This window comes from Camelus dromedarius, chromosome 2, assembly GCF_036321535.1.
Source record: "Camelus dromedarius isolate mCamDro1 chromosome 2, mCamDro1.pat, whole genome shotgun sequence".
NCBI classification, from domain to species: domain Eukaryota; kingdom Metazoa; phylum Chordata; class Mammalia; order Artiodactyla; family Camelidae; genus Camelus; species Camelus dromedarius.
The window spans coordinates 16,621,119-16,636,656 of NC_087437.1; the positions used below are offsets into that span (position 1 = coordinate 16,621,119).

Genomic DNA, 15,538 nt, shown 5'->3' on the forward strand with positions numbered 1-15,538 from the left:
ATCGTTCTAAAAGCCTGATTTCTGGCTGTAGATCTAAAATGATACCTTAAACCTTAGCATTTCCCTCAGAATACTTGAATTCTGCAAGTCCATACGTTGGGGGAAATCCTTTAAGGGGCAAAACTGAGAAACGAAAGTTGGTCTTTCTTTATCAACTCTCAAGCAATCACTGTCCTGGGGAAAGACAAATTTTAGGTCTAAAAATTTAAGTAATAAATATGTCTGCCAGGTAAAACTGTCTAGATAATTAATTAGAATGTTTCACATCTTCAGCGAGATAAATCACGTCATAGACACATCGATACACTGGCTCGACCCAGTTAACTGCAGAAGGAGGGGCCCTCCAGCTCCCGTCCTAAGCCTCCACTGTGCTTAACCTGCCAGGGCTATTGGTGAACACATAAGGAAGGCAGTGATTCGCCAAGTGTGGTCCCTGGACCAGAAGCATCAGCAGCATCTGGGAACTGGAGATACAGAGATGCAGGCTGGAGAGGCAGATTTTCAGGCTGCAGCCCAGACCTGCTAAATCAAACACTCTGAGAGTGGGGCTCAGTAGCCTCTGTTTAACAAGCTCTCCAGGAGATTTTGATGCGTCTTCAAGTTTGAGAGCCATGTTTTCTTACCCCTAGCTGCACATCAGTATCACTGGGGGATACTTTTCTTAAAACAAACAAACAATCAAACAAACTGATGCCAGGGTTCTATGCCCCAGAGAGTCGGATTTAACAGGTTTGGGGTGAAGTCAGGGCACTGGTATGTTTCAAAATCTCCTCAGATGATCCGAAACTGCAGAATCTGATTTCAGGCTGAGCTCTCACCCTAGTGACGGCAACAACCTCCAAAATGGGCTTTGGCTTCCAGTCTCTCCCTCCGATTTGTTCCCTCCCCCTCCGTCCACACGCACACCCCCATCCCAGGATTTAGCTCTAATCCCATACTTTTAAGACTTCAATATGTATCAGAATCACCCAGTGGGATTGTGAAAAACAGTTTGCTGGGCCCCGACTCCACAGTCTCCGATTTAGTAGGTCTGAGGTCGGGCCCCAGAATTTGCCTTTCTAACAAGCTTCCCAGGCAACGCTGAAGCTGCTGGTCAGTCTTCTAACCTGTGAGTTCTCCAGTCACTCGGGCCTTGGTGAGAAGAGAAAAGTTATGACCGTAATGAACTGACACTGCAGGTCCCCCAACCTGTTGCATGGAGTCTTCTGACTAGAAGGCAGTGCAGGGTGACCGTCAAGGGTGCAGCCTCAGGGTCCAGGCGGCAGCGTTTAATCCCATAAATTCTCTCTGCCTCAATACCCTGTTCATACAAAGGGAGATAGCATAGGCCGTAGCTGAAGGGGTTGCTGTGAGGATGACATGCACTGGCACGTGCAGCATAAGAGGCGCCCAGCACGTATTAGGTGCTCAAAAATATTTATCATTAGTGACAAACTTATAAAGTTGTAATTAGTTGTAACTGCTAAGTAGTCATAATTACAGACAAAAAACAGCTCTTTTTAATTATTGTACAGCCCTTCCCTCCCTAGAGTTTAGACACTAATGCCTGGGGTTCTATGCAGACAGATGAATAAAAAGAACCCTGACTTGGGGGGAGGGTATAGCTCAGTGGTAGAGTGTGTGCTTAGTATGCACAAGGTCCTGGGTTCAATCCCCACTACTTCCATTAACCTAAATAAATAATTTAATGATTTAATTAATTTCAAAAAACACATACTTCACCATCCACACTCAGAATCATTTGTCCCCTGCCTCCTCTCAAAAATGAAGGGGCCATTAATTGGCTGTGAAGTGTGGAATAAAGGGGTCTCCCCAGAGAGACCCCCCACCCACCAGCCCTGCCAAAATGTAGCAGCATCTCTCAGAAGCAGGTGAACACAGCCCCTAAGCAAGGTGAAGAACCCTTGCTACCGTTCTGAAATCATATATGATCACATCACACTCTGTTTAAAATTATTCCATGATTTTCAACTGCCTTAAAACTAAAAGTCAAATTGTTTATCATTACTTAATGAGTCCTGGCCCCTTTCCAGCTTCTTGGCCCATAATGAACCACTGAGACTTTTCCAAAAACACCCTGCCCTATGAAGTCACCGTGCCCTTGCCCCTGCTGTTTCCTCTGCCTGGGCGCCCTTCCCCCTCCCAGCACTCCTTGCATAGAAACTTGCTAATTTATATTTATTTTTCAGCTTCCTTCAAAGTCACCTCTGCCTTAAAACCCCCCTGCACACTGCCTCCGCTTCCCCCAAGGCAGAGCCCTTCTCTGTGTCACTTCCACACCCGACACAATCCATGACTATGCTGAGGAGTGCCTGAGCTGCCACTGTCTGCTCACCGCCCCTCTCCACTGCTGTGAGCCAAGCCAAAGTAGCAACCGTGTCCCGGTCATCCTTGACCTGCAGACCAAGCACCGCCCTAGCCCATATTAGGGACTTCATTATTGAGTGAAGCAGTGAAGGTTGGAGGGGAAAAGAAATGTTCAGTGGATTCTATGTTAACTGAACAATTCCTGGAGAATCAAAGGAAACCAGGAGAGAAGAGATCAGAAGCAGGGTGCAGAAAGAGAAGGAGTGACAGCCACCTCGGCTGATCCCCAGAACAGCAGGTACATGGGACCTGGAGCTGGTAACTTTTCATCAATAAGGAACGTCTAGCTCCCTGGATTAGTTAGGACAGTCGTTCTCAAACATTTATGGACTTTGTTATTGACAGCCCCAAAGTGCTTTCATATGTGTGGGTTACGTCTCTCCATATTTACCATTAGAAATTAAAATGGAAAAAAAAAATTAACATTCCTTCATGCATTTGTTTTTTTTTTTTTAACAAAACTGCTATTTTAAAAACAAATTGCTGGAGAGAGGGTATAATTCAGTGGTAGAGCATGTGCTTAGCATACACAAGGTCCTGGGTTCAACCCTCAGTACCTCTGTTAAAAAATCTTTTTTTTAATTCAAACAGATTTCTTCTGTATAGCACAGGGACCTATATTTAGTATCTTGTAATAACCTTTAACAAAAAAGAATATGAAAACAAATACATGTATGTATATGCATGAGCCATTGTGCTGTACACCAGAAATTGACACATTGTAACTGACTGTGTGTCACTTAAAAATAAATAAATAAATAACATTTTTAAAAAACTAGAAGTAACAAAAAAGAATTTTTAAACAAATCGCCATTTTAAAATAGCAATAATAAAGATATAAACATAATTTTTATTTAAAAAACTGTATTTTCAAAAAAATTTGATTGAGAAGGGTGACATTGTTTTTCACATTTTCGAAGCTCTTTAATATCTGGCTTAACAGAAGACAGCTGTATTCGTGTATTGGCTTCTGCATTCAACCTGTTGTGATATCACTCATCATGTTAGCCTTTGGAAAACTCAGGAATCTACTCATGAGAAAATGAGAATAAAAAAGGCAAATAAAGAGTCAGTACTGTTATGAGCCTCATGAAAGAGTCTCCCCGCCCCTACACACACACCCCCAGGGATTCCGGAACCACACTTTGAGAGATTGCGGTTGCGGAGATTAAAATAATAGTGACTTGAATAAGATAAAAAGATTTCTCTCTTGCCTTACTTTCCAGATGTAAGCAGTCCCCGTCAGTCATGATGCTCTTTCTGGTCATTCTGCCATCCCTGGTACGCATCGTCCAAAATGGTACCACCTTTACACCGCAGCCAGTGGAAAGTGAAAGGCATGCCCTGGTCTTTTAGGTGCATGTCCAGAAGTTGTATATTCACTTCCCCTTGAACTCCATTGGCCCAACCTTAGCCAAAAGCCTATTAATTACTGAGCTGCAAAGGAGACTGGGAAATACCTCCAATCTAATTGACAGTATGTTCTATCACCATAGAAGGTGAGAACAGATATAGGAATAAGTCTCAGTCTCTGTTACATTGACCTTTCCTCCTAGGCCAGGCTGGGCGCAGGGACAGAGAGGAGCTTGGGGAATCCTTTATCACCGCTCAGAAGGACAGGAACGCTGGTCCTGGCATAGAGCAGGACCCACACAGTAAGCCATCTTTGCCCATACATCTGCGTCGGGAAAACAATGCTAACAAAAAACAAAAAGTTCTCAAAGCAAGTAAGCCCTCAGGACATAAGCAGCTCACATACACAGCAGCAGACGGGAGCTGGAGACCAGTCACAATGGAAACGCACTGGTTAAGGAGGAAACTCCCAAGCATCAGCCATAAAAGAGGTTTAGGTTAGGATAAAGGCCCAAGTCACCAACACAGCTCACAAGGTCCTGCAGGATCCCAACCCTCCCCCCAAAACCCTGTCTCCAGCCCTATCTTATTCCAGTCTCTGCATCGTCCTCCACATTTCAGTCATGGTTGACTCTTCAGTTTGAAGAGGGTACCTTAGTCTTTCTTGTCTTAGGGTCTTTGCACGTGCTGTTCCATCTCTTGGAACACTCTTTTCCTGGCCACTGTCTGGCCCGCACATGCTCATTCTTCAGGTCTGTGGAACCAACAGAGATCAATCAAGTGAGAACAGGCAAAGGCTGTGTATCCGGAGCTTGCTACAGCAAGGGAGTCAGCCACTACCGCTTGGGTTTTGGCTGAGTCTCAGAGGCTGGCAGAGGAGTAGGAAGGTTTTATAAGGCAGAAAGGACAGGTTTCAGGCGTGCCCTGGTTGGAGGCTGCTGGCATGGGAAAGCAGTACGTATAGCAGTAGCCCATTCTACGTGATTGGTTAGGGGTGCATATTTGGCTTTCTCTGGTTGATTCTAAGTAAGGACAAAAATTAAGGATGCCATCAGTTATTAATACAGTCCTGGCTGTTTCGGGCCAGTTGTTACAGGGGTTATTGTTTGGCTTCCTGGGCTGGTTGCTGGAGAAAGTGGTCTGACTTCCTACAAGTCTGACTTACAGACAGCAGGCTGGCCGCCCAAGCTGGTTACTGTAGATAATAGGTTGGTGTCCCGGGCTGGTTGCTGCAGATTATGGGTCAGATTTCTATTTCACATATGGTCTAACTACTGTCTATTTGTATATTCAGTCTCTGGTCTCAGCTCACAGCATTTCCTCCTGGAAGCCTTCCCCAACCCCCAGACCAGGGTAGGTCCCCCTGTAATACGTTCCTGCAGCTTCCTGAACTTCTCTTTCCTGATACTCAGCAAATTTGTAATTAGTCCTTGCCCAATAGGTTATAATCTCCATGAGGACAAGGACTTGTCATTTATTATGTATAAAATACCATTGAAAAGATACTAATTAATTATTAATTAAATTTTTATTTAACACTTAAAGCATTTCCAAAATCACTTTGCTGCCCAGGTATAAATCTCTAGTTGGCCTGCAAGGCAATTTTATTGATTTTTCATTTTTTGCAAAACTTATGTTTACAAGAAGAAAGCAAACCAAACTTCTTTTTGTATTGTATGGAAATAGTTCACTCAAGTGTGTATCTGTTAATTTATTTGTCATCAAAATATCACCTTGCCCAAAAGAAAGGACTGACAAGTGTGCAAAATGTTTACAATCCTTTGTGCAACTATAGTTTATCATTAGTTTTTATCTCTTAGTTATTGTTATAAGTAGCACCTGTATTTTTTGTTACATACAACTTTATACGTTGAAGCCTGTATCTGAATTTGCCTCTGAAATTTATTTTGCCAATGTTTTCTGAATGAACCGAATAAAGCTTCTGTTGTAACATGTCATGCAAACACATTATTGTGTTTGTGGTTGATGAACTATGGCTGTAAATAACACTATAGTTTAATAAGCCCATCATTCTAAGTTTATCAAATATTTTCCATTCTTGTGAAAAAATATTGTTTTATTATCCATTCTCTATGCTCAGCACCAGGCAAAGGGATTAGCATATAGTAGGGGCTCAATAAAAAATTATTACATGGATGCATGGATGCATGGATGCAAGATATGCAAATGGCTGAATGGATGTCAGACTTTTGCAGAACTGAGGGTAATGTTCTGCTGCTTATCACTGGCAAATTTCCAGAGCCCTCTGCTAAGAGTAGCTGAAGACAGGAGTTCCATACTGATTCTGCCCCCACGAGCCATTATGCCATTCCAACAGGGCTACCCAGCAGGGAAAATAAGGTCCCATTCCAGAGTGAGCCACCAAGTTTGTGAGCTGTTTCAAGTTTAGCTAATTTTCCAACGTTTCTGGGATCTGATATCTACCTTGGTGTCTCCATCGTAAGCTTTATTTCCTCCTAAGCATGGATGACTGACAACACCCTACAAAAGATTCCACTGGGTCCGGGTGCTGCACATTTAGCAAGAAGACTCCTGGTGCTGAACTTCTGGCATGAACCTGCTGGCTGTAACGTATCTTCCTGGTCTGACTCAATGGTGACCCACAGTGCTCTGTGTATGGGCTGTTTTCTTCTATTTTCCAACCTCTGAAGATTGTCAGAATTCTGCCTGTCTAAGCAATAAATCCATCTTTTCAAGGATCAATTGCAGTGACTGGCTGCAGAGCCTGGAAATCCAATTAACTGCAAAATAAATAAAAAATGAAAAATACACTGAAGCTGTGGCATAAATCAGCTAGCGAATGTTCTGCACATTAAAATAAACAAGGAGAAATTTCAACTTCATTTGTCTTCTTTTCCTTTTTTTAAACTCCCTTATTGATAAATTTAGCCTTGGTTCCAATTTTGTCTTAAGCCACGATTTGCTCAAGTATAGATCTGTTGGGATGGCGATCTCCGTTCTAATTATACCCTGCCGGCGCTCTCCGGAGAGGAGCCAACTCGGCTAGGATTACCTTGGTGCCATATGTAAAATTTTAGGCCCTCTCTCCCTTCATCTTTTTACACCCCATGTGTTCTTAAAGGGGCATAAATCTGCTCTAACGTTGCGTGGGAAATATGAGTTATTTTGGCTTTCTGGGACATTTTGAAAAGGACAGAGTTTTCATCAGTTGGCTGAGTGAAAGGCTTTATGCCTCACTGCTAGTGGGTCTGCTGGGCTGCAGCCATGACACACGGAGCCCCTGGGCACTGGACAACCTTCTTGGTGTGGAGGAGTGGGTTCAGTGCCTCATGGCAATGAACCTCACTCCCGGCCACACACCCAGGCTTTCTGTCAACCCCCTGGAAAGGGTTACCCTGGGGCCCGAGGTACCCAGCAACCTGAGGAGGCCCCCTGGGAGAAAAATGGGCTAGCAAAGGCATGGAAGGAAAAGGCTACCTGGGCTCCCATCTGCGACTGGGACACAGCTTTGTGTCCTGCGGGTATCACGAGAACAATCAGGGCTGGTGATCCCTATTCAACCCCCGGGTCTGGGGTCCAGAGCAGGAGGGCTCTGCCACTGACTCACACGTGACTTCAAACAGTCACGGGTCTGTTTCAAAAAGCTCTGGATCGTTTCCTTGTATGTAAATGAGCAGACTGAAATAGAGGCTCCCAACGCCCTTCCAGGTCCCAAAGTCTGTGATTCCATGTTTGGTGAGTTAAAGCACATGTTTTATTTAAGGAAGATTTGTAGAGAGGGTATTCTTACTTTGATGAACTATAAACTAGCTCTTCCATCCCTCCCTTTTTCTTGATACCCTGCCTGTGTCGTCACTGAATTTGCCATTTCTGGATTTTAAGCATTACGTAGACATCAGGAGTTTGTCAGTAAGTTTCCTGTGGAATCCAGGAAAAACAAAGGTTGACTGTTTCTCAGCATTTCTTATCAGAAAAGCAAATGACTCAATATTGCTTAAAAAAAAAGCACGCTTTCATTTCATCCTCCCTCCTTGGATAAAACAAATGATATCAACAAACATGAGAAGAAAGTTCTTCCATCCTTCAAAATGTGCCCATGCGAACAGTTTTCGAATCACAAATTTTCTGTTATCCTTAGCTGGTTATTGATTTGGTTTTACTAAAAAATATTGCCTTATTTTCTAAACTTATTTTCAAAATTCCATTTACCCGAAAACACAACCAAAAGAAAGCAAATAGGATGATGGGAAGCCGTAACCATTGGAAACATACTCATTACCGCCTGGAGGGTATTTCCGTGGTCATAAACTACTTTCGATGCCACAGGAAAAAGAAAACACATAGGGCCTGGGTTCTCTCCTTAAGTCTCGCTGGAGAGATGGAACTTATGCAAGGAAATTACTGGAAACCGGTCTCAATATAACAGAAAAATAAATTCACCCTCTTATTCTCAATCCTGATAGCTCCCTTATGTTTTCCTTAACCCTAATGTGATGCTAGGCACTGTGCTTGGCACTGGAAAAGGAGTAGTGAACACACCAGCCGAAGTCTGCATTCCTGAGGTTTTCAGAAGGTGATACACAGATCCAGGGGTCAAGGACACAAGGGGTTAATTTCATGAGATGACCAGGTACTCAGCAAAGAGTAGTCAAACGTTGTTTTGTTAACCTACAACTGCATTATTCTATTTTCATCTATTGGTGTTGGCATCAGGGAGGCAGCAGGAGCCTCAGGCTCTTATCTTCCCAATCCCTTTTTCTTCTCCAAGGCAGGTAGTTACAAGTAGCAAATAAGTTTCTATTCTCACTGTGGGGTTTTTTGGTTTAAAACTGTTTATTGATCAATAAAAAAGTAGAAAATCACGAAGTCATTGCCTGGGGAAACTGTACTAGTAATTTTACAGCAGGCTAGATAGTAAGGAAAGATTACAAATGTTAGTAGGCGGGAGACCCAGCTCCTGCTGAAAACAAGTCAATTCTGACAAAAATCCAACCACCCTTACTGACCTTGGAGAGCCTGCCCAAGGTCAATGACAGAATGAATATGACTATATCGGTCCTGTTCCCAGTCTGTTTACTAGCTCTGGAAAAAAAAAGTGGACAGACATCATATGTACTCCCATATGCTTAAAAGTAATAAACACTGTAAATAACAGACTGGAATCTTCAAAAGAATGCGAAAGAGAATGTACATGGGATTTAGAACAACATTTTAAAATAGACTTTAAAGTTAATTTTTAAAATAGGACTGTCACTGGGACATATTGTTGCCACCGTTACTATTTATATTAATAACTCTGACTCACCCAACAAGTCTTTGTAAGCTCAGAGAGTATACTGGCAGTGTTCATTCATTCTTCCAGTCATCCGCCCTCCCATCTGCTCACCCAGGACTGCTGTGAGGGTGAGTATTCAAACCTCCAGAGGAGTACCCTTGCCCTTGTCCTTCTATCTAACAATGACCTTCACCCAGGCTCCTCCAAGGAGAACATTATTCCACCCTTCTCAGTACCTTCCCTCTACCTACTTACCTTATTCCTCCTTAAACCTCTCTGTGTCCAGAACCCAGCTCTCCATAAAATAATTGGGATCAAATTTTTCCAATACCCTCTTCTGCCTGCTTGTATCCTCACCCACTTCTCTTACTTCCATGGCTTCCATTGGTCATCATTTTAATTCTGTTATACCCACCTTCAATTCTTCTGTTGCCTCCTGAATGAAGCCCTAGACTTGATCTCTTCTGCCAGCTTTCCTTACTCCAGCAGACAGACAGCATGCATTATCTTAACTATCATCAGGCACAAGTGCCTTTGCAGAGAGGCAGCATGTTCTGCATCTAAACAGTCATCCAACTGCAAGTTCTGCTTATAAGGCTCCCTGGAGGATGTAAGTGAAGGGCCACACATGTGGGTTGTCAACACATCTCAACAGGCAGGGGCCCTACCCATTCCCCAGCGAGCTGTCATTTTCATGTTCACGGCAAGGCTCTTGGTCTTCAGTCCTGAAACCCAAAGGTGGATATCACCTCTCAACTCTGATCACATTCCATCAGGGGTGGTCAGCTGAAGAGATAGGGCAAAGTCATGATCATTATCCAACCTCTCAGCTTATCATTTTCCAGAAAAGAGCAGCTCTTGATGGCGTGGCACCTTGGACAGGTAAGCTTTGATGGGAGGAAAAGAGGGGAAGGGGCTCACAGCACAAGGCCCTGCCGATGACAGTCAGGCCAAGACAGGCAGCCCCCTGGAGAGTCCTAGCAGAGAGGTGGCACTTAAGGATACATCATACCTCCAGTAACAGGCATTGAAGAACGGCAGAAGCAGAGACAGATGAGAGGGTCGTTGCAAAGGCAAGTTCTCCACTTTTCACTTTGGTCAAAGTGAGCCTGGGGGTGTTCTGGGAGGGCAGCAAGGCCACAAAACTGGGGACCAGATACCTTCCTCTCCTCCTGTCCCATGGTGAGACATCTCACACCAGGGGAACAGTGAGTTAACTGAGGGTTCTCCCTACAGTCTTTGGGCATCATGGATCCTGATATCAAGAGCCCAAGGGCAGCTTTGACTCCACATCTAGACTCCACAGAGGTAAGAACTTCAGCTTGAGCCTGAAGACTCAAATATGAGGAGTCTATTTATGTGAAGAACTAAGGACTCACTAAAGTAAGTCCTATCCTGAAAAAAAGAGAGAAAGGAGGTAGAGAAATTTGATTCAAGAGTAATGGGCTACAGTCAGAGACGACACGTTCAGTCATCCTCAGTTCCCAGCCCAGGGACTTACATCAAGACCTAGAGCATCAGTGACAAGAGTCAGCATCCTAACCCTCCTACACTGCTGGTGGGAATGTAGTTTGGCACTGCCATTATGGAAAACAGTATGGAGATTCCTCAAAAAACTGAAAATAGCCTTACCATATGATTCAGCAATCCCACTCCTGGGCATATATCTGGAAAGAACTCTAATTTGAAAAGATACATGCACCTCAATGTTCATAGCAGCACTATTTACAACAGCCAAAACATGGAAGCAACCTAAATGTCCATCAACAGATGACTGGATAAAGAAGCTGTGTATATATAATGGAATACTACTTATATAATGGAATACTACTTATATAATGGAATATTACTCAGCCATTAAAAAATAAAATAGTGCTATTTGCAGCAACATGGATGGACCTGGAGATTGTCATACTAGGCAAAATAAGCCAGAAAGAGAAATAAAAATATCATATGATATCACTTATATGTGGAATCTAGAGGGAGAAAGGACACAAATGAACTCATTTGCAAAACAGAGACAAACTCACAGACATAAACTTATGGTTACCAGGAGGAGAAGGAATTGTGGAGGGATAAATTAAGAGTTCAAAAATTGTAGATACTAACTACTAAACACAAAATTGACAAACAACAAGGTCCTACTTTATAGCACAGGGAACTGTATTCAATGCCTTGTAATGAAAAAGAATATGAAAAGAAATATATATATATAACTGAATCATTATGCTGCACACCAGAAATTAACACATTGTAAATTGACTATACTGCAATTAAAAAAAAAAAAGAGTCAGCATCCTATGAGTCAGAGTTGGAGAGAGAAAGCAGTGAACGTATCAAATGCCCATGTGTGGATCATACCTGAGATTCCCCCAGGACCTCCCAGAGCCGTTTTCAAGGACTGTGGCAGGGAGCTGGAGCAGAGAATGTCTGGTGGGGCCAAGAAACACAGGTGGGAGCTGCCAGCCAAAGATGCGCCCTTGCAAAGAGCCCCAAATTTCCCAGCCAGTCCATGTCTTCATGCAGACATCGGAAACAGCCCTGGCTGGGAACATGGAAAATGGGTGTCAGAACATCCTCCTGGGAAGGAAGTTTGTGACACATGAGTTGTCCCCACACATGCAGGTGCTCACATCACATCCCACACCCCACCGATGTAGCCAAAGTCGACATAAAAAGATGCCATCACTCCCTGGAATCTTGGCTACAGCTCCTGTTGATGAACTCTGGTCAAACAACAAAGAGGGCAGAGAGGCCTGATAGAAAATGGAAAGAACCAAATGTCTGAGTTGATTTGATAAAGTTAACTCAGGAGAGAACCAAACATTAAATTCCATCAGACTCCTTTAATTTTCCATACAGTTCTAGCCTGAGTGGCTTAAGCGCTGGGCTGAAGTCAGGAGTGCAGTTCTCTATCCTCCTCTGAAAAATGACAAGGTCACCTTGCGCCTGCCACTTCACTTCACTGCCTGCCCGTAACTCCAACTGCAATAACAAGAAACTGCAGAGAGTTTTAAGGGCTGACAGCATTTTCCAAATTACTTAGGGGTTACAGGAGATATTTTCTGAATCCAGAGTATTGTTACTGCAGGACTGACCCTTTCTAGAGCTGGAAGTATTCCTTTCTCTTTACAGCTCCTAGGATATTTATGCTCAGAGCAGGAAAGTGACTTCTCTGAGGTCACACAGCCAGTCAGTGGCAGTCTGAGAGTAAGCAGCTGGATCACCTGATAGACATCTCTCCTGGAACTCAGCCGGGGCATACAGACTGACCTGCTGGATGTTTTTGGCAATTAACAAACATGCAAACAACAAATAAGAACCAATTATTATGCCCAAAGAATACAGCTCTCTAGAAAAAAGCATCTTCTTAGAGCCCTCTCAACATTGATTTTCCTAGCCCTGCTGCTACTAAAACTTCTTCAGGTAGACCCACATCATTTCTTGGGTTTTTTTTTTTTCCCCAAAGGAATAACCAGTTCTTTCTCTCAATTTCTACTTAATAATGTCGCAGTAGTGAACTTTTCCCTTCCCTCATTAAAGTAGCACTGGGTTGGGTCAGGGGAAAGCTGATTTGAGGTCTCCGCCTTTGAAACCAAGCCCTGGTCTTTAATTGGGATCTCCTTGGCAGCAGCCCTGTTGCCTGTGGCAAGAAGACATCTTTGGCTGGGTTACGAATTCTGATTTATTTTTTTTTTACCTTAAGCCTTGAGTACTCCCTACAAATAAAAATTTAATATAATTGGTTTCGGTGCATCTAGGAGCCTTTTAATTACCCTCTGAAAGACGTTTAGGCAACAGCTTGCTATTAGGTTAAACAGTGTCAGCGTCTGTGCTATAAACGCTAACAAGTTTGTTACACTTTGCAAACCAATATTTGCCTCTTGTAAATTGTTTTCTCTAAGGAGCCTTCTTGGGGAGTACAGCTTCCATCCAACGGGCAGAGTGGACGTCGTGCCAATGGGAACACCTTCTTTTCCTCTCCTTACTCCCCTCAGTGCTGGATCCTGGCTGTTTCAGACACCTTCATAAAACCATGGGGAACCTTGTGATAATTCAGGAGCCGATTACACAGCCAGCGGGCTCCCCAGGCAGCGCCTCTCTCCTGGGCGGCTCACGACTGGCCATTTCACTGCTCATTAGCCCCTTTTCCAGAGAGTGAGCAGGGAAAACAAAGAGAGATGAAATTCAAACCCATCCGTTTGCTTCCTATTAGCTGCTTTAGGTAAAAGTTTAGTGAGGGAGCAGGCTGAAATGATTAATTAATGTAAAGTGTGAGGATTGGCTCTGCAGCTCGTTTGTTTAAGCTCTTCCTTCCTCCTGGAATCATCTGTCATACAAAATGTACTGGCCGCAGGACCAGGCTAAGAAAGTTACAAGGATTGTGTTGGCCCCAGAGAGATAATCATGGCAAGGAACTGAGGAAGGAAAACTGATGCCAGACTTTCTTTCTAAAGAATCTGAAACGTAGTATTATCTCCTATAACCTTTTAGAGGTTTTTTAAATTAAATTAGAAAATAGATGAGCCTATGGCTAGTAAAAACCAAAATAACTACTTCCTTCTTTGTTCCACTTACAAAACCCCCACTGCAGAGAAAGTCATATTTACAGATGCAATAAATCTTAATAATGCCATCAGGAAAACTGACTTCTAATGATAAAAAATTTACACAAGTTGCTAAGCAAACATTGCAGCCAGCTAATCCAGTCTGTTAAATAAACAATTAAAAGTGATCACGCAAGGTAAACCCTTCAGAAAGAAGGAAGCTTTTCCAAAGGAATATTTACCTGTGGCTAGAGAAAAATGCTTATTAAATGTAAAGACGTAGACAGGCTATATCTTCCTCTAGACAAAAAATTATTATCTCACACTTTAATAGTTGTTGGTTTATTCTGAACATTATTTTAATATTTCATTGGAAAATTATTTTCGCTCTAAGTGCATTTTTTTTCTATTATATCCATGTGTACACCCAAGGCTGAAAGCTTTTATGGAAGGAATACATCTCTAATCTTTGAAAGACATGATAGAATATTTAATTTACTGAAATTCACTTTATTATCAAATTTGCAAGAATATATTCAAGGCAGGCAATGAGGTATCTCTACACATATGATAAAGGTTCTACTTCCTAGGTCATTTTATCCCAAACTCAAGGATAAATCATCCATAAAGTATCATGAAATTGAGAGACAGAATTGGTACATAAATCCACGGGGTTCTAACCTTGCCTTATCACCACCCACTATGGAACCTTGGACCCACCACTTCCCTCCCTGGTCCTCTGCAAGAAATGGTCTCCACATGTCCTCTAGCTCTAAACTTCTGTGCTCTGTGAACGAGAGGATTGGGTTAGATCAGAATAAAGCCCAGCTGAGTTAGAGAAGGGCAAATTCAAAGTTCAACTGAGGATATGAATGATACTACACAACAGATCCAGGGCTGGAATCCCCTAATTAACTGGAGGTGGTGGGGGTGGAGGTGGGGAGGGCACACTCAGCCCAGGGTCTGGAGCTCAGTACCACTGTTTTATGAATGTTAGTATTTCCCCTAGATATCACCAGGCTCTAAAAACTCTTCTGCGAGGTGGGAAAAGGATTTATAAGCCATAATGCCAATTTATTAACCTACCAACGAGGATAGATATTAATAGTGACTGAAATACTCCTCACCGCTATTTAGAGTGCCTGTTCCTGTTATGAAGGTAACTAGAGCCCTCAACCAGTCATCAGAACATTGCCCAATGAGGACAGAATTAGTCAGAGCTGAGCCCGTGCTGAGAGAGGAAGGAATAGCACATGGAACTTCTAAGGTCAGACTAAAGAAAGTGTTCTTAGCCAAGGGTCTCAGACCTCGGCCTGGGCTTCAAGGGATCTGATCTTCCCGAAATAGTCTGCAAAACTGCATATTAATGTGGCCACCTGCATTCTTCTAAGGGTGTCCATAGCATTTAGTACCTTCTCGAAGAGGTCTGCCATCTCTAAAAGTCCACAAACTATTGGGAAATACAGAAGAAAGACTGAAGACAGACAGGGAGGAGAGTGAGGCAGCTCTGAAGAATCTGAAATCAGGAGCTGGCACTGAGTGACAGGGTGAGGATTCTCTGAGAAGGGTCCAGTTTGGAAGGAAGGGTCAAGCAGAGACCTGGTCTAGCCCAAAGGGATACCAGAGCACCAACTCCAGGGGTCCCTGCAAAGGTCAGGCCCAAGGTCAGCCACAATGACCCTGTGGCCCCCAAGAGACTTCATTCACATGAAAGGCTGCAAGGCCTGCTGGGTCCCCAGAGCAGGGCTCCTGTAAATCCTGCTGAGGTGTGCAGCCAGTTCCACAGGGTTACTCATCCACAGGTGGGAGGCAACGCACTGGGCCCCCTTCACCCCACCTTCAGTCTAGCTCACCCCAAACTCCCTGACTGCGTACTGCCCCTCTGTCCCATGTCTTCCCTCGTTCCCTAAGTCCATCCCTCGATTTCTCTAGGAGCCAAGGGGACACCACAGGATGAGAAAAGAGGTTTGGCCCCAGAAGGCTAGCGGAAACACAAGAGTATTAGCTCTTACAA

The 15,538-nt window shown here is 43.4% G+C and overlaps 2 long non-coding RNA genes and 1 other non-coding gene across 4 annotated transcripts in view; 1 reads left to right on the plus strand and 2 right to left on the minus strand.

Moving 5' to 3' along the window:
* LOC105085283 (uncharacterized) overlaps positions 1 to 15,538 on the minus strand; it is a 65,026-nt gene that overhangs the window by 7,619 nt on the left and 41,869 nt on the right. The gene's annotated exons all lie outside the window — the stretch shown is intronic.
* Positions 1,594 to 1,666, plus strand: TRNAT-AGU (transfer RNA threonine (anticodon AGU)). The gene has a single exon. It is a non-coding gene; the product is annotated as a tRNA-Thr (tRNA).
* Positions 3,198 to 6,485, minus strand: LOC116148973 (uncharacterized). Its single transcript, XR_004132633.2, has 2 exons — positions 6,166 to 6,485; positions 3,198 to 4,474 (listed from the first exon to the last, which is right to left on the minus strand). It is a non-coding gene; the product is annotated as an uncharacterized LOC116148973 (long non-coding RNA).